At 43.2% G+C, this 22813-nt stretch overlaps 1 non-coding gene across 1 annotated transcript; it reads left to right on the forward strand.

Moving 5' to 3' along the window:
• The first annotated feature begins 5462 nt into the window (after positions 1 to 5462).
• Positions 5463 to 5535, forward strand: TRNAG-ACC (transfer RNA glycine (anticodon ACC)). The gene has a single exon. It is a non-coding gene; the product is annotated as a tRNA-Gly (tRNA).
• The last annotated feature ends 17278 nt before the right edge of the window (positions 5536 to 22813 follow it).

Here is a 22813-nt window from a genome sequence, read left to right on the forward strand (position 1 = left end):
AACCTATAAACTGTAGGCTACCCCAGAGACCGACGGCAGGAGCCCTCCTGGTGGACGCACACCCAGAAGCAGGGCGCCTCCTGGTCCACACTGAGCAGGCAGCTGCCCGCACCAGCTGGCTGGCCACATCTCTAGTTTCCAGAACCAACCTCTAAGATCCTGGGACCCTTGGCCACCCTTGGGGTCCAGAGCCGAAGAAAATGTGAGCAAACGGACAAATGATTTTGGAGGGACACACTTCTAATCAGTTCACCTTTAAGGCTGAGCCTTACAAACCCAGTGGATCTGGCTTACTCCTGAGTAATAAATTTAGGGGTTAAAAAAATAAACAATGACTACTGACTATCAGGAACAAGAAACAGAACTGAACGGTTCTGGATCCAAGTCAATCCCAGCACCACTGACTTACGCCCCACAGAGCACGCTACCATGGCTAATTTCTCTCCAGATGGCGGCTTGTACTTTTCCAGGCAAAATCTCATCTCCCCAAGCCTTGCCTCACCTTTCTACAGCGCTTTGTGTTTTCCCAACGTCCTCTGTGTGCAGAAGGCTTTGCAACACCTCCAAATTTACTGCCACCTCCAGATTTAATTAGCAGACTGTTTACTCCCCCTTCACTGTTTGGAATATCTTAAGTAAAACCAGGTTTCCACTGAGCCCATGGGTACTCCACCCTGGGCCTCCTTCCAATCAGCTCCCTGGTGCAGGCGTGTTTGCCCAGCTCCAACCCTGAGTCTGGCCCTTGTCCAAGGCAAGTCTGTGCTGCGAGCCAGCCGCTGGGTACGACGTGAGGGCCTTCCAGCCCTGGGGCTGCCCGAGTGAGAGGAGGCCATGCAGGAGGAAGGGCAAAGGTGGTCAAATAAAAAGTAAAATAAAATAAAATAAAGCGACACTCAGTTAAGGCAAGGCTTTATTGGTTTCAAAAAAAAAAAAAAGGAGGGTGGTGCAGACAGGCCTGCTGAACACATTTTTTTAGGACTTCTCACGTGACCTATATATTACCAGGAAAAAGGGGAGGGGGATGAAAATGGGAAGAGAGGTGGTGAAAGAAATGAAGAGGACGGGCCCAGAGGGAAGAGGGCAGGAGAGAAGCAAAGTGCACAATCCACTTTTTTTAATGAGCCACTAACTCTATCCATTAACACACACAAACTGAACATGCATTTTATGTTCAACCAGACAGGAATTAAAAATATCTCTCATCGCAAGGACTCTGGTTGGCATCTGTCAGGGAAAACAAATCAGCAACCAACAGCAAAGGAAATAAATATGAAACTGGCAAGCCATGCAAACAGGCATGAAGTTCATTCTTCTACAAGCAGTTTAATGATGCAAGGACTCACAAATCATTCTGGCTACGGAGCAGGAGTGGAGATGACGAAGAAACAGCCCTCTGGACCAGCAAAAACCAGGCACAGTCCTGAATGCCCATACCCAAACAGCCCCACACTGATGGACCATCACTTATACAGCAAAGCCACGTGCGAGATCTCACCATGAAAAGCCGCACCTCCCCTCCTTACGCTCTTCATTAATTTGTCTTAAACTATTTTAGGGTTTGTGACTACTCTGCTTTATTCTTAAGCTTTTAAAAGGAAGTCAGGCAATTAAATATGCAGTGCTATTATTACTCATAATAAGTGCTGGGATCATGTCTACCTGATCATCGAAATCTGCTTAAATTAAATTTGCTGCAGAGAAAATTCCTCTGTCCTTCCAGGGAGCTGGTGAAGAAAATGCACTGTGCGTAACTCACTCTCCCATCCATGTGTCATTTTGCCCACACTCTGGCTTCCAACATGCTTTGGAGGGCCTGTCAGAATGAAGAGATTCCTGAAATAAGAGAGACTCCACCCACTCTAGCAGGTTATCCTGGGAAGATAAGTGAGCAGCCAGTCTCTTGAACAGGGCTATCCAATAAAAAAACATAACTCTAAGTTTTCTAGTAGCTGCATTTTTTAAAAAGTGAAAAGGTTAAATTAGTAACCCAGTTTATTCAACCTGGTATATCACCAATATTATTTCAACATGTAATCAATACAAAAAAATTGTTAATGAGGTGTCTTAGCTTCTCTTTTTCACTAAGTTTTGAAATTTGGGTATAGCTTATGCTTATAGCACAGTCTAATTCAGACCAGCCACATCTCAAAGGCTCAGTAGCCCCACGTGGCTAGTGGCCACTGTAGTGGGCATTACACCTACAGTTGCTCTGGTTGTAATGTGTGCCCAGGAAGAAATGAGGTTAGATAAAGGATTTCTGAAGCATGAAGGATTCTTGATCTCTTAAATGCCTAATCACAGGACACGCTGAACTTTTCTTTCATAGAGCCTTCCTTCAAGAGGCAAAAGTGCCCTTTGGTCTGTCAGAAATAGCTGCCTAGAATCAGGAGAACCTCTCCAGGGTCCTGAGCCTCAGATCCAAAATTCTAACAAACACCCCTCAATAGAATAGAAAATACAGGATGTTTATTGAGTACCTCCTAGCTGCAAGAAACCACAGTAGGGGCCGAAACAAAACCTGTCCAAACTCACAATTAACTTCTAAGCCCAAGAGACTGGCCGGGGTGGGGCTTCTTTTGTGGATCGCCAGGCCTTAAAAAGTCACTGCGTCTCAGTGCCTGCATTGAGAAAGCAAGTGTCTCTAACGACAGGAAACTGAGCCCCCTGCGCTAACAGCCTGTTCTAAGTTCCAGGACAAATCAAAGCTTCCAGAGTCATCACTTAAGCATCAATCTTAATTTCTGCCTGCCCGTCACTGAGTCTTCACCACCCAAAGAATCCTAAAAGAACACTGGCTGTCAGAGTATTTGCAGTTCTTGAGGTTTTCTTTCCTCAGGGTCCTTGTTGCCCTAAGTTGACCTAGGAAGTTCTTGTTGACCCAATTTTTTTTTTATATCACCTTAAAATGGAAGCATATCTAAATGAGCCCAGGGCAGAGAGTAAAGCTCAGTGGTAGAGTGTGGGCTTAGCATGCACGAGGCCCTGGGTTCAATCCCCAGTACCTGTATCAAAAAGTAACAAGGAAGGAAGGAAGGAAGGAAAGAAAGGAAGGCACAATTTTAAAAACTCAGCTCTGATTCCTTAAAATTCATGAAAGGTATGGACCTCGAGCTTTACAGTGGGAGGACGGCCCCATTGAGGCCCTGTGGGGTTGGGAATGAGCGTGGCTCGCACATCAAAAGGCCCGGGTCTCTCAGATCCCACTGGAGCTCTGGATGGTGGCAAGTCCCTTTCACTGTTAAGACAGGCTGGTTCTCTATCCAGATCTTTTCCTCCTTCCCATCACCTTGATTTCTCCACAGAGCTCAGCTATTCCTCACCCCTCCTGTGGGCACAGAAAAGCCCCCAGACAAGGGTTCTCAGCTGACAGGAGAGGCTGAGGTCCAGCCCTGGCACAATCCACTGTGTGACACTTGGCGGGGTGGAAGGGGAGGGGGGGGAACAGTCAACTCATTATTCCTTCTTATCCCGAGCAAGCACCCAACTGAAGGCCTACCAGGGTGCCAGCCCCAGTGCTAGGAATGGGGGTGACGGAGGCCTAGAATGGTCCTGCCCTCAAGAACTTCAGGGCCTCGACAGGGAGGCACACAAATGGGTAAATAGAAGACAACAGGTCATTACGCCAGCAGAGAAGGTCCCAGAAGACTTTCTAGAGAAGACGGTGCCTGTGTTGGTTAAAAAAGTAACCAAGACTAGAGCAGAAAGGGAGACATTCGGCTAAGCAAAGAGCTTCTTGAGCTCTTACCAGGTGCCAGGCCCTGTGGAAACATCTACAGGAATTAACTTATCTACTCCTCACAACAGCCCTACGAGGCAGGTACTATTACCCTCCCCACTTGACAGATGAGAAAACTGAGGCATGGAGCAAGATAATAGATTACTCAAGGTCATTCTGTTAGTAAGTGGCCAAGCAGACAGTGTGAACCAAACTGTCCCACTCTGGGTTACTGCCCTTCCCAAGGGGCCCCAGTGTCTGCATACACAAGAGTAAGCTGTGTTTGTCAATTTCTCAGCAAAAGCTGAAACCTGGACCACATTGGAAGGCAGGAGAGTAATTTAAATGCAAGAACCTTTTGATGAAGGGAGTCATGCGGACAGTGATGGACCACTGGAGCCCAGAAGAGCCATCTACATGCATCAAGTTCAATGTCATCCCAGTGCCCTTCAATCCAAACATAGCCATCTCACTGGCAGCTGCCAATCTGCGTCCACCTCAAGGTTGAGTGGACAAGACTGGGCTGAGCAAGATGTGGGGTAGAAGGGACAGCACAGGGGACAGACACCAGGCCAAGAAGCCTAGACTTTATCCAGTAGACAATGGGGACTCTGACGGGTTCTAAGCCAGGAGTGACATGATCCCACAGGTTATCAAGGGGGTGGCTGACTCCACGGGGAAAATGCATTGGGGTGTAAAGATGAGACGGTAGGGAGGGGAAGGCAAGCGTTCAGGAGAGAGGGCAAGGAGCATGTATTAGTTTCTGAGGGCTTCCAAAACAAAGTACTACAAACCGGGTGGCTTAACATAATAGAGGCCAATTGTCCCAGCTCTGAGGTTAGAGGTCCACAGTGAAGGGATCCCCTGGGAGGCTTTAGGAAAGGATCCTTCTTTGTCTCTTCCAGCTTCTGGTGGCGCCTGGCAATCCACACCTTGTCGTTACATCAGTCCAATTTCCTCCACTGTCCCAGCCTTCTCCCGTTGTGTCTGTGTCTCTGAATCTGAAAACACTGAAGTTAGGGCTCGCTCTACTCCTGTATGACCTTCTCTTAAGTAATTACATCTGTGAGGACCCTGTTTCCGAATAAGGACACATTCTGAGTTTCCAGTGGACATGAGCTTTGGGGGGACACTACTCAATCCAATATGCAGGGCCTGAGCCATGGCAGGGGAACCGGATTCAGTGGGGAGACAGAGGGAAGAGACACAGCAAGATAGAAAACAGGGGGAGTAGGTATAGCTCAGTGGTAGAGTGCCTGCTTAGCATGCACGAGGTCACGGGTTCAATGCCCAGTACCTCCACTAAAAAAAATAAATGAATGAACCCAACTGCTTCCTCTAAAAAAAGAAAAAAATTATAAACTAGAAAAAAAATTTTTAATAATTTCAAAAAAGTTTTTTTTAAACTGTGTAGAACAGTGAGGATGGGGTGACGTCTTCTAGAAAAGTGCAAAAATTAGAAACACAGCTTTATTTACATAAGCATATAAATCTGCAAGAATTCACCAAAAAAAAAACAAGAGTTATCTGAGGGTGAAGAAAAAATGGAGTAAACAGGGATAGAGTGAAAGCAAGACTTCTTCGGGCATACTTTATTATATTCTGCGGCGTCAGAAATCAGGATTGGGGCTGCTCTTAACAGGGGTGCTGACAGGAAGGGGCGCAAGGAAGGTTTCAGCACGTTCTGATTCCGGATCTGAACACTGGTTACAAGGGTGTGTTGTTTGTAAGAATTCATCAAGCTGGGGGAGGGTATAGCTCAGTGATAGAGTACGTGCCTACCATGCACAAGGTCCTGGGTTCAATCCCCAGTATCTCCATTTGAAAAAAAAAAAAAAGAATTTATCAAGCTATACACTTAATGTATGCTTCATGTACGTTACCTTCCAATTTTGATATTTTTTTAAATAAGCACTTATACACACAAATGTTGGGAAATAGCTTCCTATCTGCTAACTGGAGATGATGCCGCTCGGTCTACAGCAAAGCTCTCCTGGCCTGATGATGTCAATAATCCTAAGGGAGGTGACACAGAGTGCTGTCTCCATGCAAATTTAATGTCATGGAATTTCATGGAACACCGTCCACACACTATGCTTCAAAAATCATCTTTTTTTTCCCCCAAAAGAAATGTGACTACAAAATGTTTGGATGAGTGCTTTCTTTGTTTCAAAAGATGTCCCCATTATCAAAGGCTGAAATTTTAGCTATAAGGAAGAAGGTTGGGGGGGGGCGGTCCCTGAAAATATTTTTACAGTTTTCACACTGAAACAAAACACCAAAAATGGATTTTGCACAAGAAGTGAAGGGAGGAGGGGCGGCTGCCTGAGCTCAAGAGCTGCACACACGGTCCCTGCCCGGCCGCCGGCTCCAGCCACCTACCATGCCTCCGCGTAATGGAAACACCAGATTTAAACAGGTGTCATAACAGTAAAAGGGCCCCGTAAATGGGAAAGGCAGAAGGCCCGGAGGAGCTGGACAGCTGGTGCAGGAGTGAGGGTTACAGCCCTAAGTGGTCCCCAGACTTCCGGAGTCTGCCGTCCTTCGCCTCACACACACTTAAACATCCATCTGCCTTCATGAGCGCACACACACCACATATATAAAATCGCTCAACAGGAAATTTCTTCCATTCTTAAATGGTCTTGCCTGAATAAAATCCCTCGGACGGAGTGCTCTGAGATATTGGATTGCTTTAAACGACAGGAGAAACGAGCATGGGCGGGTTAAGCCACAATAAACAGTCTGCTCCGCGGAGCAGGGTCACGTGGACACCCTGGGCTGCTCCGAGGAGGGGAATGAAATGAGAAGGGGGCTGGGGAATGCAGCAGCCTTGAAAGGGGGTGACTACTGGGATGGGGAATGGAATCAGCCTCTCCCAGCCCCCATAACTGCCCAAGCGCTGTCATCAGCTGATAAGCGTGGCTTTTGTGGGTCCACAAAACCCACTCTGCATGGCCTTGCTCGTGCCATCTACTCTCCCTGCTTCCCCACTTTCTCATCTGTCAAATGGGATGACAATCCCCACCTTGCAAGGATTTCTTAATGGGGACGGATAAAGTAGGAAAAAGGCCCAGCACAAGAATCTATAAAAGGGAGCCAGTCTAATGGTCATGGTCATGAACACCACTTATAAAACTATTCATTGTGTACTTGTGAAAAAGGGACTCCTCGTTCTTTGCCCAGAAGAAAGTACAAGATGAAGGACAGCATTTGCCTGCAAGTCTCATTAATTCTCCAAAACAGTTCAATAAGAAAAGTGTAGCAGAGGCTGCAAGAAGACACTGAGGATGAAAAGAGGTGGGAAGAGGGAGATAAAACTGAATTTAATCCTGGTTTGCTAGGGCAGCCATAACAAAGTACCACAGACTGGTACTGGCGGCTGAAACCACAGAAATGTGTTTCCCCACAGCTCTGGAGGCTGGGAAGTCTGTCATCAAGGTGCTGACGGGTGGCTTTCTCCCGAGGCCTCTCTCCCCAGCCTGGAGATGGCTGCCTTCTTACTGTGTCTTCACATGTCCTTCCCTCTGTCTGGTGGCCCTCTGTGTGTCCAAATTTCCTCTTCTTATAAGGACACCGGTCAGATTGGATCAAAGCCTACCCTAATGAGCTCTTTCTCACTCACTTCTTTAAAGGCCCCATCTCCAAATACATTCTGAGGTTCTGGGATTAGGGCCTCAGTATATGAATTTGGGGGGACAGAATTCAGCCCACAAAACCTCCCTACAGCAAAATTTGAAATGCTGAATTGGGTACTCATAGAACTAAAGAATCCACATGATGGAAACAACCCAAGTGCCCATCAACAGACAACTGGTTTAAGAAGATGTGGTATAGATACATAATGGAATATTACTCGGCCGTAAAAAAGAATGAAATATTACCATTTGCAGAAAAACACGGATGGACCTAGAGAATATTATACTTAGTGAAGTGAGTCAGACAGGGAAAGACAAATATTATACGATATCATTTACATATGGAAATTTAAAAATAATACAAATGAATCTATACACAAAACAGAACAGACCCACAGACATAGAAAACAAACTTATGGTTACCAAAGTGGGGGGAGGCAGATAAAGTAGGAATATGGGACTAAATACAAACTCTTATACATAAAATAGACAAGCAATAAGGGTTTGCTGTATAGCAGAGGATACTATATTCAACATCTTATAATAACCTATAATGGAAAAAGATCTGAGAACACAATATATGTATACATAAAACTGAGTCATTTTGCTACATACCTGTAACTAACACAATATTGTAAACCAACTATACTTCAATTTTTAAAAAAGCAAAATGAATTGCAAAAAGAAAGCAAGGGTTTTCATGCTTTTTAAGTTAAATTGCCACCTTCCTATTAAAATGTATTAGAGTCTGAAAAAAAAAGAAAGGAAAGAATCCGTGTGATACAAAGAACAGATGAAGGAGCGGAGAAGCTTGGCTTGGAAGGAGTTGCTGGGATGAGGGGGGCAGAGGTGTGACAGCCAGCAGCAAGTGGTTGTGGGGCAAAGGGGGTTGACTTGATGCCCCCACAGGACAGAGTCAGCACGATGGGAGGAAGTTTCAGGAAGACCTCTATTCCCTGCAAGGAACAACTTTGTAACAATTCACTTGCTCAACCAAGGACCAGGCTGTCCAGCGTCAGCCTCTTCAAGCTGCCTTTCATACCCTCCTTTGGTGTTAACAAAGCCCACACTTATCTCGTGTCACCCCTACAACCTGGGAACAGGCACTGCTCTATCATCACTCCCCAGAGGGTCGGGAGGGCCAGCCTCAGAAAGGTCCAGTGACTTGGCTAACCCAAGTGAGCACCAGGACTGGAACCCAGACCCTCTGCCTCTGGGTCTTCTGTTCATCCCTCGGCTCCACCTTGAGAACTGAGCAAAGACTCATTCCTCAGCCAAGGTGTCACAGAGAAGATTCCTAGACTGGGAGGGGCTTATCTATCCCTCCAGCTCTAAAATACCAAGCTAGAGGCAATCACAGTAGAAGGGCAGGGAATGGTGGGGAAAGACTCTTGAGGGAACAGTGATGTCAGCCTCCTCAAAACCAGGCACAATTCAACTATGTGACACACTGGAAAAGGCAAATCTACAGAGATGCCAAAAAGATCTATGGTTGCCAGGCGTTGGGGGAAAACAGAGATGAACAGGCAGAGCACAGAGGATTTTTAGGGCACTGGAACTACTATATGGCACTATAATGGTAGATACATGTCACTGTATGTTTATCCAAACACAGAGAATGTACAATAACCAAGAGTGAGCCCTAATGTAAACTATGTACTCTGGGTGGTGATGTGTCAGTGCAGGTGCATAGATTGTAACCAAGGTACCACTCTGGCGGGTGGAAGGAGGGGGGTGTTGCTGATCGTGGGGGAGGCTGTGTTTGTGTGTGGACAGGGAGTAGATGGGACCTCTCTGAACTTTCTGCTCAATTTTGCAAGGAACTCAAACTGCTTTATAAACTAAAATATATTAACAAAAGACAAACAAAAACCAAAAACAGCTGCAACAGGTCACCTACGATCATTTCACCAGCCTGTACATCAGAACGCTTAATGCTGCCTCCCATTCGCCTTTTAAACTTTGAGTTCATAAACCCAAAGACACGGACCTGAGAAGCTTTTAGAAAGGCCCTCAGAACAACTTGCTTCAACCTCATCATCTCACAGATGACAAATCCAAAGAAAGTTGCTCCTTGTTTTAGTTAACTTATTTTGCTCCAAGGAATGTAAAGGATTTAAGAGACAGCCAATAACAGGGTTTTCTGAAAGCTTGAAAAAATGTTCAAGATAGTAAACCCCAAAAGTTCAGTCTACCTGAAAAGCAAAGAAAGGGACATTCTTTATTATTATATGAACAGTAACAAAATAAAATTAAATAATTAAAACCTAGCGCAGGTTAGGCTGTGGTGAAGCCAATACACTCATATATATGAACTGATCAAGAATTTTTAATGCAATTCGGCGATTCACATCAAGAGATTTTTTAATGTCGTATTTAATATAGATACCACATTAAGAATTTATCCTGAAAAAAACAAGTTTTAAAAGAAAGAGGAAAGGCAAAATATATATCAAGAACTTCAAAAGAATCTTAAAATAGTGACTGAAAAAGAAACAATAAATATTCAATTACATTACAGGAGAATGGTTAAGTAAATGATCAGCTCACTGGAACATGTGACCATCACAAGTTTGTTTTTTTTAGTTGACAAAAGCTTAATATCAACTGACTTATAAAAAAAAATTTTTTAATGTTTTGAAACAGATACCATACAAATTCTTATGTGGTCTCCCTACTGATTTGGAACTTAAAGGCATTTAAGGAAGGGATGTGACGTCAAAAACAAAGACTATCCAACCCAAGGGATATATGTTACTTTAAAACTCTGATCTGCAGGAGTACTAGATGGTTGTCCTAGTTTTAAAGCTAATCACAAAATCCATTTTCTTAATGGTCCGGACATTTTGCCAGTTCTTCCAGCTCAACAGAACTTCCATCCATCTCCACACTCACTGCAGACAACAAACGTCATCCTCAGTTCATCTGACCTACAAGTTTACACCCGTGTGTAAGTACGGTTCTTCTTTCCAGATTAGTCCATGTGGCTACTTCATGGGCATTGATGATGCAATGTTACGTGAAAAGAAACAAACTACAAAGCTGTATCTATGCAAGAGTTACAAATGTGTAAAAAAGGCATGAAAATATAGATAAGAAAGAACAGAGAAAACCCAAAAGCAAATAGAGTAGATATGGAGAATGTCTTCTTTTAAATGCACTTGATCGTTCTCCCAACAAACATACAGTAAATAAAAATACATTTGTAAAGACTAAGCTGCAGCACAAGCCCTGTGCTTATCCAGCTCTACCTGCTGCCCAGACTAGCAAACAGACTGGGAACGCCTGGACCTTATCTGATCTCAGTCAGCAATTTGAGATTTCACTTTCCTTAGAGTCAGTGGCCATCATCCCTCTCTCTGCGGTGATGTGCTCTGCTCCCAACCCTGCACCCACCACATGCTACAAACCATCCATCAAGGGACCACCCTCCATGAAGATCCCCTTTCCTATTCTGTCTCTCTGTTTATATTGTGGGATGACCTGCCCCCACCTCTCACTACCACCCTCAGGCTCTTCCTTTATTTTCTACCCAGAGACTCTCAGTATCCAGGTACAAATTCCTCCCCCATCCATCTGCAGGCTAGGTCCTGGGCTGCCTAGCACCAAGCCCCTGTGATCCTCAACAAAGCCCAGGTACAGAATAGCTCGCTTTGGAATTAAAGACATACTAGGGGGAGGCCGGGGAGCGTACAGCTCGAGTGGTAGAGTGCAAATTCAGCATGCAGGAGGCCCTGAGTTCAAGCTCTAGCACCTTTAATAAAAATGAATAAATAAACCGAATTACCTCACCATCACCCCCCTCAAAAGAAAGCATATTGGTCAAAGCTCTTTGACCCTTTCTTTGTTTCCTGGTTCCTGTTTATCTGCTGGTTCCCAACTCTGTGCCTGGCTACTTGCTCACCACCATGGACTAAATGTTTGTATCCTCCAAAAACTCATATGGTGAAGCCCTAATCCCCAATGTGATGAGGGGAAGGGCCTGGGGAGGCAATTAGATGAGGTCAAGATGGTGGAGCCCCCATGATGAAATTAATGACCTTATCAGAAGAGGACAAGATGCGAGCTGTCAGTGTGTGTGTGTGCATGCACCGAGGAAAGGCCGTGTGAAGCCACAGCCTGGAAGAGGGCTCTACCCTGGCCTTTCAGGCAATTTGATCTCAGGACTTCCAGGCTTCAGAACCATGAGAAGTAAATGTTTGCTGTTTACTCCACCCAGTCCATGCTATTTCCTTACAGCAACTTGAAGTAAGAGCTCCACCACCCACCCATCCTCGCCCTCAGAGTGCGTGATGCCTAATTTTGGCTTCTGCTATTGTATCACATTCATCCTGGCTAAAGGCTGCTCACCAGCGACCAGGACACCTTCCTCTGGCCAGTGGGCCCTTAGGGAATATGCCTGCCCCTCGTCTCTCCGGAGTACAGACCTTCTGTACCTTAGGCTTCTCATCCCCTAGCTGCCACCCTCCATAGCCCACCGTCTCGGCAATGGCCAGGGCACCATGCTTACATACTGCCTGCTGATTTGGAAGCTGGGGGAAGGCTTATCCTAACATATTTCGAGCTCCCCTCCCCACAGGGGTAACCATGGGCAAAACCAAGATAAATTTGGCTGAGACGCTACCCTCAAAGGGCTTGCCATCGAGGGTCAACCCCAAACTCATGTCCTCTCAGTAGATCCCAGGATCCATAAATTTTCCCAGGAAAACGTGGTAACTGTTCTGTCTTTGGGGCTTCTCTCCAGTTGCTATTGGGAGTATGTGATAACTTCCAGTCCCCAGTACCATGGCAACTGCTTGCCATTTGGTGCCTGAAGACTTAATGAGATTTCCAGCTGGGCCTCTCCACTTGGTGTCTTTGGGCTAAGCATGAAACTTTCCAAGCCACAATTTTTCTTGACTAGAGTGCCCTTAGTAGGACTCTTCTTGAAGTGACTCTGAGATCAAAAATAACATTAAATTTCTCAAGACTTCCCAGGAGGAAAAAAAAAAAGAGTTTGCAATCCTAGGAAAAGAGTTCACAGAGACACAGGCTGACTATGATAACACATCTAAAAGAGCCATTAAACATTGGGACATCAAGGAAACTGCATAAGGATTGCTGATTTCAACCAGACCTCCAAGAAGGGCAAGAAAAAATGGGTACAGTCCATATCTAGAGACAGTGTTAGCCAAAAAAATAAGAGAGAAAATGAGATATACTCCAGAGTAAATGGGACTCCCGCTTCACTGGCTCTAAGTATTTGAGAAAGGAGTCCTGAGAGATGAAATGGGGAAGCAGGGCTGGGACCAAAGGGCTGGAAAGAGCATTTTAAAGTTTAAAACAAATAGTGACATATCGGGGTGCGGGAGGATATGGCGGGAGGGTATAGGTCAAGCGGTAGAGCACGTGCTCAGCACATACAAGGTCCTGGGTTCAATCCCCAGTACCTCCTCCAAATGTAAATAAATAAATAAACCTCATTACCTCCCCTCATTAAAAGAACAAAAACAAATAGGGGCATATCAGAGCTAAGCTTTAGGAAAGTCAGATTTCTTAGCAGTAAGTACACATCCATATTGTAAGTTCTCAAGTGATTCAAACAGGCAGTCTGCACAGGAGTGGTTAGACACACTTGTAGGTTGAACTGTGTCCCCCAAAAAGATATGCTTTAGCCCTAAACTCTAGGAACTATGAATCTGAACTTATTTGGAAACTGAATCTTTGCAGATATAAAGTCAAGATGAGGTCATGTAAAATTAGGCTGGGCCCTACATCCAATAGCTGGTGTCTTGATAAGAGAGAGGAGGAGATTTGGAAACAGACTCACAGTCACAAGAGAAGACAGCCACGGGAAGAAGGAGGCAGAGGCTGGATTGATAGTGTCGCAAGACCAGGAATGCTGAGGGCCAGCAGAAACAGAAGCTGAAAGAGGCAAGAAAAGATTCTACCTTACAGCCTTCAGAGGGAACATGGCCCTGCCAACATTTTGATTTTGGGAACCATGGGAGAATAAATTTCTATTGTCTTAGGTCATCCAGTGGGAGGTACCTTTTAGAAGCAGCCCTAGAAAAAGAACATAGACATGAATTAAGCATGAGTTGAAACTCATCAATGTTTTAGGACCTTCAGAGAAGATGGGATGGTTCACGAACAAGGAGGCGACCTTGAGGTCCTGAGGCACGGATCATGATTGGAACTATGGATGTAAGACCACTATCTACAGGGAAAGAAGCAAAAGAAAGGAATGCAGTCAGCCCTCCAAGGTCAACGACTTTCTGATGACTGAGGGTCTAGGTTCAATCTTATCAGAAAGGATCAGTCAACAAAGGGCCTAATTTTTCCATTGATATTTAATCCCTGGGCCTCTGGGCTGCCCCCTTGGGCTTTCTCATCTTTGTTCATTCCAGGGCCAGAATCCACACAGTCTTTATTCTTCCTGTGGTCCTTATTGTTTGAGAGGACACTTTGCTATTAATCCCCATGTGTAAGTGGATTGCAAAACAAACAAACAAAAAAATATGACTTGCGAGATTAAGTTTCCACTAGTCACCACCTACCCAAGGATGAATGTGTATTTAATTAATAAAATTTTTCCGATTATAAAAGTAACCCCTACTCATAGTAAAAATCCTTCAGTTAAAGAAAATTATGCATGAGAAAATAAAATTTTCCCCTTAACTTCAACACTAAAAGATATTCATTGTTGGTATCTGGCTGTATTTACTACTGGTACCTGATGTAATTAAGAGAAATACTTTATGATTAAAGAAAAAAACTTTAAAGATGAGCTATTTGGGAAGAATCATTCAGATAGACACACACACACAATTCAGATAGACACACACACACACAGACACACACAGACACACACACGGGGGGTGGGGGGAACACACAGAATGTCTGAGAAAAATGGAGAAGAATGAGTCCAGGTAATCAAAGGCCATTAACCATTTTAACATTGCTAGAGGTCAGAGAGATTTTATTCAAATTAAAGGAAGAAATTCAAAATATGACTCTCACAGCATCCTCAAGTCAGTTATAACACTCAGGGTATATCAAACTATCAAATTTGACTCACGTCCTAATTAAGCTCTCCATTTGAGAATTCCACCAAATAACTTTTCCAAGATGGAAAAACCGTACCTTAATATTTCCCTGAGAGAGTTCCATTTTACTTTTTTTTTTCTTTTTGCAAATTATAGTTTTCTAGCAACCATAACACAGCAACCAAGACCACATCTTATGTCCTTGGTACCTGCCTCCCCAAAGACCTGTATGTATAGGCCTGCAGGTGTAACTCGAGGCTGTCTTGGCTGCGGCCAGGCCCCAGAATGTTGGAGGAGCTGGCCCTGTGTGCTGTGACAAAGTCCAGACACTCTACATTGCTAGTTGCTAGTTGTTAGCAGGCCCACAAATTCACTTTTCCTGACTTGGATGGGATTCAGAACTGCTGTGTCATAGGCCCAGAAGACACGGATTACTGCAATTAAAATGAAGAGAAATCATCTTGGCCCTCCTTACTCAAATAAGCCACGTTAACTAGTCCTGGTTTAAAGAATGGGCCGTTCATTTGGATCTCTGAAGTCTTTGTCAAGAAGACTCCAGGTTTCATAAGACTAACCTGCAACGTCTACAAAAGAAGTCCATCTGGTTTTGACCCCATTTCCTCGAAGAAAGAGAAGGTCACTTGGCTTTCTTATTCAAAGTGAGTTGAAATCAGGCAACAGGCTCCCACAAACCTTTTTTTTTAAGGTAATTTAACTAGTTTGCTATAATTGGTACAGAGTTCACAGCACCAAGGTTGCAGGCATTTAAAGCATTCAATCCCCAAATTAAAGCAATTAACTTTTAGAGAAAAGAAAAAAAAAAAGGAAAGAAACCACCGGGTGAATTTTTTAAATCTATTTTAAAATAATTAGATTGTTAAACTGTGTAGTTAAGTGAAAACCATAGTTATGAGGTTTTAATTCTTTTAATCACAATGAAATGTTAAAGTTCAATTGACATAATTGCAGAATCGAAATAATTTCTAATCAGAGATTTCAAGGTGAGATAATTAGTCTAACATTCATAAAACTTTTCTAAAACCTCACAGTAGATCTTGCACTGCACTTGAAACATTTCTTCTAAAAAATTTTTCATGCTCAATAAACTGCTTAAGAGGAGTAACATTGTAATGATCAGCTTGCAAATATTTTCCCTACCATAGTATGAACCACAGAAGAATTCATGACACAGTTATTAGCAATATCCAGAAGTCATTAACTAGGTGAACTTGCTTAAGCACTGAGAAGCCCAAAATGCCTGAAATTATTATCCAGTTTTTTTTAACTCTCTATCCTAAAAAAGAAAGATACTTTATTAATCTAATTCCTACTAAAATAATAACCAAAATGTTTTAAATACCCAAAATAATCTGATGCCTCCAGATAGTTCATTTCCAAATATCTAGAAAACATAAGCTCCTTTCCTAAGTAAAGAAACTCAAATATGTGATCTCTAGTAGTGTTTGTGTCTTCTGAATGCAGGGTTTCTCAAACTCAGCATTACTGACTATGGACCAGATAATTCTTTGTCTGGGGGACTGCCCTGCGCCTTGCAGGATCTTAGCAACATCCCTGGCCTTACCAGCCAGATGCCAGATATCTCCCTGTATCCAGGTACGTGCTAGATACTTCTCCAGTGTAACAACCAAAAATATCTCCAGACATTTCCAGATGTCACCTGGTGACCAAAATTGGTCCCAGTTAAGAATCTCTGTCCTGAAGCTAACACTGTAAATCAACAACACTTCAATCAAAAAACAAAATTTTAAAAATAAATAAAGAAATAATACATCAATCAGCAAAAATGTATCACCCAAAAGCTGATACCCAAAGATAGCTCCCTTTCAACTTACTTTGCAAATACACTCTTCTGCAGCTTTGGTAAATAAATAGAGTCTTTCATGCAGCATTTTTAAAGTAAAAGAAATATTGCTCTTTTTTTTTAATGTGAAATCAGAGCTTTAAAATAAAATGTCTCCATAGCCTACAGAATGGGAGAAAACATTTGCAAATGATGAGACTGACAAAGGTTTAATTTCCAAAATATATAAACAGTTTATACAACTTAATAACAACAACAAAAAAAAAAATCCAAAAATAGGCAGAAGACCTAAACAAGCATTCTCCAATAAAGACATACAAATAGCCAATAAGCATGAAAAAAATGCTCAATATCGCTAATTATCAGAGAAACACAAATCAAAACTACGATGAGGTATCACTTCACCCCAGTCAGAATGGCCATCATTAAAAAGTCTACAAACTATAAACGCTGGAGAGGGTGTGGAGACAAGGGAACCCTCCTACACCGTTGGTGGGAATGCAGTTTGGTGCAGCCACTGTGGAAAACAGTATGGAGATTCCTCAAAAAACTAAAAGTAGACTTACCATATGATTTGGCAATCCCACTCCTGGGTATATATCCAGAGGGAACTCTTAATTCAAAAAGATACATGCACCCCAATGTTCACAGCAGCACTATATACAGCAACCAAGACATGGAACCATCCTAAATGTCCATCAACAGGTGTCTGGAGAAAGAAGCTGTGGTATTTATACAATGGAATACTATTCAGCCATAAAAATAATAAAATAATGCCATTTGCAGCAACACAGATGGACCTGGTAATCATCATTCTAACTGAAGGAAGCCAGAAAGAGAAAGAAAAATACCATTTGATACCACTCACATGTGGAATCTAAAAAAAGAGAAAAGAAGACAACAATGAACTTATTTACAAAACAGAAATAGACTCACAAACATAGTAAGCAATCTTATAATTACTGGGGGGGAAAGGAGGTGAGAAGGAATAAATTGGGAGTTCTAGATTTCCAAACATTAACCAGTATATATAAAATAGATAAACAGGTTTCTTCTGTATAACATAGGGTACTATATTCAATGTCTTGTAGTAACCTATAATAAAAAAGAATATGAAAATGAATATATGTACATATATGTATGACTGAAACATTATGCTGTACACCAGAAATTGACACTGTAAATTAACTACACTTCAATATTTTTTTTTAAGTTGTAGTATTTAATTAATTAATTAGTTAAAAGAAAATGTCTCCAGTGCTTCTTTTCTTAGTCTATAACTTAAGTCATGCAGTCATAAAACTAGTATCCCACCTGGCTTTGGAGTGAAAAGTGGACTTAGTTATTGACAGTCATAATAATTGATCTTCAGCTTTTCAAAAGCAAATGATAGGTAAAGGATGCCATCAGGAAAGTGAAATATGACCCACAGAGTGGAGAAAATGTTTGCAAATCATATATCTGATAAAGGGCTTACATCTAGAACACACAAAGAATCATCCTTATAATTTAATAAAGAGACAGAAACCCAACTTAATAGTGAGCAAAGGGTCTGAATAGACAGTTCTCCAAAGAAAATACACAATTAGCCAAGGAACACTTGAAAAGATGCTCAGCATCTTTATGTATATGGGAAATGCAAATCAAAACCAAAAGGAGATACCTTCTCTCACCCACCAGAATGGCTATAACCAAAAAGACAGGTAGTAACAAATGCCGGCAGGGCTATGGGGGAACTGGAACCATCATTCACTGCTGGTGGGAATGTAAAATGATGCAGCCACTTTAGAAAACACTCTGGCAGGTCCTCAGAAGATTAAACACAGAATTGCCACACGACCCAGCAATTCCAGCAATTCCACTCCAAGGTAGATACCAAAACAAATTTAAAACAAGAATTCAAATAGGTATTTATACACTATTTTTTTTAAGGGACTGAGATGATCCCTTTTTTATTTTGGGGGGGAGGTGAGGGATGTAATTAGGTTTATTTATTTATTTTGATAGAGGTACTAGGGATTGAACCCAGGACCTCAAGCATGCAAGCACACATTCTACCACTGAGCTATACTCTCCCCTCTATACACTAATGTTTAAGCTGTAACCGTTCACAATAGTCAACAGGTGGAAACAACCCAAATGCCCAACAACTGATGAATGGATATAAATAAAATGTGGTCTATCCATACAATGAAATATTATTCAGCAATAAAAAAAAAGTACTGACATGCTATAACACAGATGATCCTTGAAAACATTATGCTAACTGAAAGAAGACAGTCAGAGAAGACCACATGTTATACGATTCCATTCGCATTTAATGCCCAAAACAGGTCAATCTGTAGAGACAGAAAACAGACTAGTGGTTTCTGGAGGCTGGCAGGATGGATGGCGAAGGGAAGTGGGTGATATGGGTATGGGTTTCTTTCGGAGGTGATGAAAATATTCTAAAATTGATTAGGACAATGGCTGCACAACTCTGTAAATCTACCGAAAACCACTGAATTGTACACTTTCAAGAGCTGAATTGTACAGTATGTAAATAATATCTTAATAAACCTGCTATCAAAACACAAACAAGGCACAGAAGCAAGACTTCATCATGCTTACAGAGCACCATCTCCACAACCCTGACAGGTGACAGAAGCAGGAGGCATAAGATGAAGGAAAGTTGAAAGGAAAGACAGCTAAGGACACTGATATGCTCATTTTCCAAAGGAGGAGGGGGGTCAAAGTCACTGTCAATGGTTGATGGAACTAAGTTAGTCTATATAAGCAACAGAAAGTTTGCACTATAAATATGATCATCAAAAATCTGGAAGGAAGGAAGGAAGGAAGAAGCAACAAGTAAGGTAAATTATCATTTGTCATAATAGAAAGCCAATAAATAAAAGTGGCATAAGCATCTTATTTAGAGATATAAAGGCAATCACCAGAAGAACTAAAAACAAAAATGAACAAAAGTGATTATTTCTGGAGAGTACAGGAGTGGGCGGGAAGAAAACAAAACAAGGACAGAACGTGTTTCTCTCGATAAGCCCATCCATTCTGTCAGTGTGTTAATACTACATGGAATTATTACTTTGCACTTTGTTTTTAGACACAAATCAAACATGGCACTGCTGGAGTTGCAGAATTCATGTGAAATAAGAATATACTTTATGTCAGGAAAAATATTAAAGTGGATCATCACCACTGAGCGAAACAGTGATTTAAATATATTACACAAAGCTGATGCAAGTTTTATGGCCAAAGACTGCATCCCTCATAAGATAGCTTGGAAATGCAGGTTAGATGCTCAAGAGAACAAGAAATGCGGACAGACCTCCTACCCTCTCTGTGGCAGACAGTTAAGAAGTGTCATAGGTCAAAGCTTCACCATGGCAAGAATATTCAAAAGTCCTAACAACTTTGGGATCCTAAGACATCTTAGATGAAAGAAGGCACATGTGGCAATCTCTGCACAGCTTGAACACACTTTAAAAACCAAAAGCCGGAGAGGGTGGGTGGGGAGGTAGAGTGCATGCTTAGCATACACAAGGTCCTGGGTTCAATCACCCAGTACCTCCTCTAAAACATAAAAAAGTGAACCTAATTACCTCCCCACAAAGAAAAAGAAAAATAATTTTTTAATAAAATAACATTCAAAAAAAAAAAAAAAAGGTGAAGATAGAGGCTGCTCACCCCCAGAACACAACAGGATTTGCCATCAGGAAAGTACTATACACAGTTATTTAAGACATAATCAGGGTGACAGTGTTGATCCTTGGGACTCAGGATTCCAGGGAGGCAAACTGGGGCACCTTTGAGAATGTCAAGTGATAGAATTAGGAAAGAGGCATGAGCAGGAGTAACCAGGGTACCCCAGAGATCCAAGGGCCTTACAGGCATGGAAAGGGACCCCATGGTTATCAGAATCTGAGGAGCTACAGTGTCATGATAAAGAACTTGCCACCACCCCAGGTTCCCACTTTCCAAGGACATCCTTGTGTGAAGAGGTTGAGATGCATATTTTGGAAAAAAAAAAAAAGAAATAAGAAGACCAAAGTTAACATATTAGTTGGGTCAGGCTCCTAGTAAGTCCAAAAAAAGCCAAAATGCACATCAGAAGGTCATGTCGAGGCCAAACCCACAGTTCTGAGCCTCTAAAACGCTGCCCTCAAGTCAACTGGGAACTAGCTAATGAGTTCTTGACTTGCCTAGACTTTCCTGCTAGAAATCTTTTGCCCGGAATTCAGCCAAACACTCCCCGCTCACCACAGGAGATACAGTTTGGTCAAAGAGATCTTGTCCTCAGAATCTGAGAAGCCCTGGGATGGTCAGGCTTTGGGGCTGGCATCCCTCCCTCACAGACCTGGGTGCGGGGCTCCAAGGTGGTTGCGAGAAAGGGGAGGCAAAGCAGACCACCTCTTGAGGGTCCCACAGACTCAACCTGCAGACCTCAGGCTCACTATCAGCCCCTTGTCTGAAAAGCGATCAGTGGGTGAAAAATCTCATCCACTCCATTTCCGTGGTCCTGGCAACTCCAAAGCAAGGATCCCTAGGTCTGTGACTCACCTTGAGTGCCCTTCCCCCAGGCTGAGCTGGTGACTTTCCAGGGCTCATGATCACCTCGGTAGAGGAAACCAGGAGCAGGAACTGGAGTTGATCTGTTTACAAGGTTAGCATCTCCCAACCCAGGAGCACAGCGGTTGGCTAAGCAGGAGACCAGCCATTACTAAGGCAGGGTATCCTGTCTCCTCCTTGACCACAGAGAAGTCTGGGATTTTTAAGGAAAAACAACTGACTCTTCTTTGTCTAATCTCCCATCCACTCCCTGCCCATCCCAAGCCAAGCTTGGTCCCAGGTCCACTGTCTGCCAATCACGTATCTCCTCACACCCCTGTATACCTATACCCTCATCCTTTGGTCTTTAATAAAATCTTGCTCTAGGGGGCGGAAGCTGGAATTAAATAATGTAGGGGTGGGGGGGTTGGTTTGTTTTGGTTTTTAACCAAAGACACTTCCCTCTCCCTTTCATTTCTCCTCCTTCCTGAATTGAAAGTGGCCCAGCCAGAACACGTGTGGTACCTTTCATATTATACCGGTCTTGCTGGGCTCCAAAACGCTAGACCCCCCTCCCCGCAACTACACCCAGGTCTCTATTTACAGAAGGAAACTCTGTGACAGCACCGAGACTCAAAGGGCCTTGGCATCCTCGGAAACTGAGGATGCGCTCAACTGAAGGCGCCTTCCTCCCACAGAGGTCCGCACTGAATCATCGCTCTTTGTTCAACATCCTCTGGATGCACACAATTGATCGGCTCTTAGATCATGCCGCTATTTTTTGCTGTCGTTTCAATGAACTGAGACCCCACTTACAGCCAAATGCAAGCCTCCGAGCTCAGCCTCAGCTCAGCGAGAGAGGAATCTCTCTCCACCGAGCAAAAGAGCTCCAAGGCCTCCCAGAAGAACCTCCCGAGTCCAGGAGGACTCTCCATATCCACAGTCCAGGCCTTTATGAATTTCTTAATGAGGTCCCTGGAGACCACGGAACAGTGAAAGTCTTATGCTGGAGGGGTGTGGAGGTTGGGAAGGGGATGGAAGGGGAAAACTCTCCTAACTATTAATATTTTGTACCTTTTACACTAGAGCATTGTTTCATTTTCAAAAAAACTCTGTTCCTGGCTGAATACTGCTTTATTTTTAAGTACCTCCTTTATTTAATTAAAAAAAATTTAATAAGAGATTTGGCCTACAATGAAGACAGAGAATTATTTTTAACACAGGAATTATGACTTATATAAAACTGAATATTTAAAGATGAAATGATCTGAAGTTTAGAATTTTGAAAAGTGGAAAAACTTTGCTGGGGGCCTTGCAAATCTGTTTTCTCTGGTCCTATGTTGAGGGGGAAAAAATGAGGGGGACATACTCATAAATATACACTCTATTTGCTTAATTTAGAAAGGAAAATAAATAGTGTATATGCATGTATGTACACACACACACACACACATCCCCAGGGAAACAATACTTTAGATACAGGAGTCCAAATGCCTGGACACAGTGAAAATAAGGATTTTGCTCAACCACAGCCTGAATCTGCAGTATTCAGGAATCCCACAGGACTCCCGGTACAAGGCCCACAGGAACCCCAGTTCTCTTTCTGCCTTCTCACCCTCACACCTCCTGTAGTCTCAGGCAGAAGCTCCCTGCCATCACTGACTTCTAAGTGAGGCCTGGACATGATTCCTGGGCTCTTACCTGCATTCCTCATTTGGGAAAGCAGAGACTTGAACCTGCATCCATTAAAGTTCTTTCTCACAAAATGCTTCCCTTTCAGGCTTAAGTAAGCAAGCTCCTCGCGGAAAGGAAAGGAGGTGTTAACATGCAAACCTAGCAGACCCCAGCAAAGCCTTGGGGGAGGAACTCCTGCCCAGGCGCTCCAGAATGCCTGGGGTTCCGTCTGCTGGCCCAATCTGCGGGAACGGGGGTCAGGGGACAGGGCCAGTACCACTTCTTTCTGGCTTTAGAGGGGGAGGGGAGGAGTGGGGAGAGACAACTGTGGGGTGGGGGGGGGGCAGTCTTTGTCCTGGCTCTTTAGATGCGCATTAGAGTGGAGTTAAAT

Source organism: Camelus dromedarius, chromosome 2 (assembly GCF_036321535.1).
Source record: "Camelus dromedarius isolate mCamDro1 chromosome 2, mCamDro1.pat, whole genome shotgun sequence".
NCBI classification, from domain to species: Eukaryota; Metazoa; Chordata; class Mammalia; order Artiodactyla; family Camelidae; genus Camelus; species Camelus dromedarius.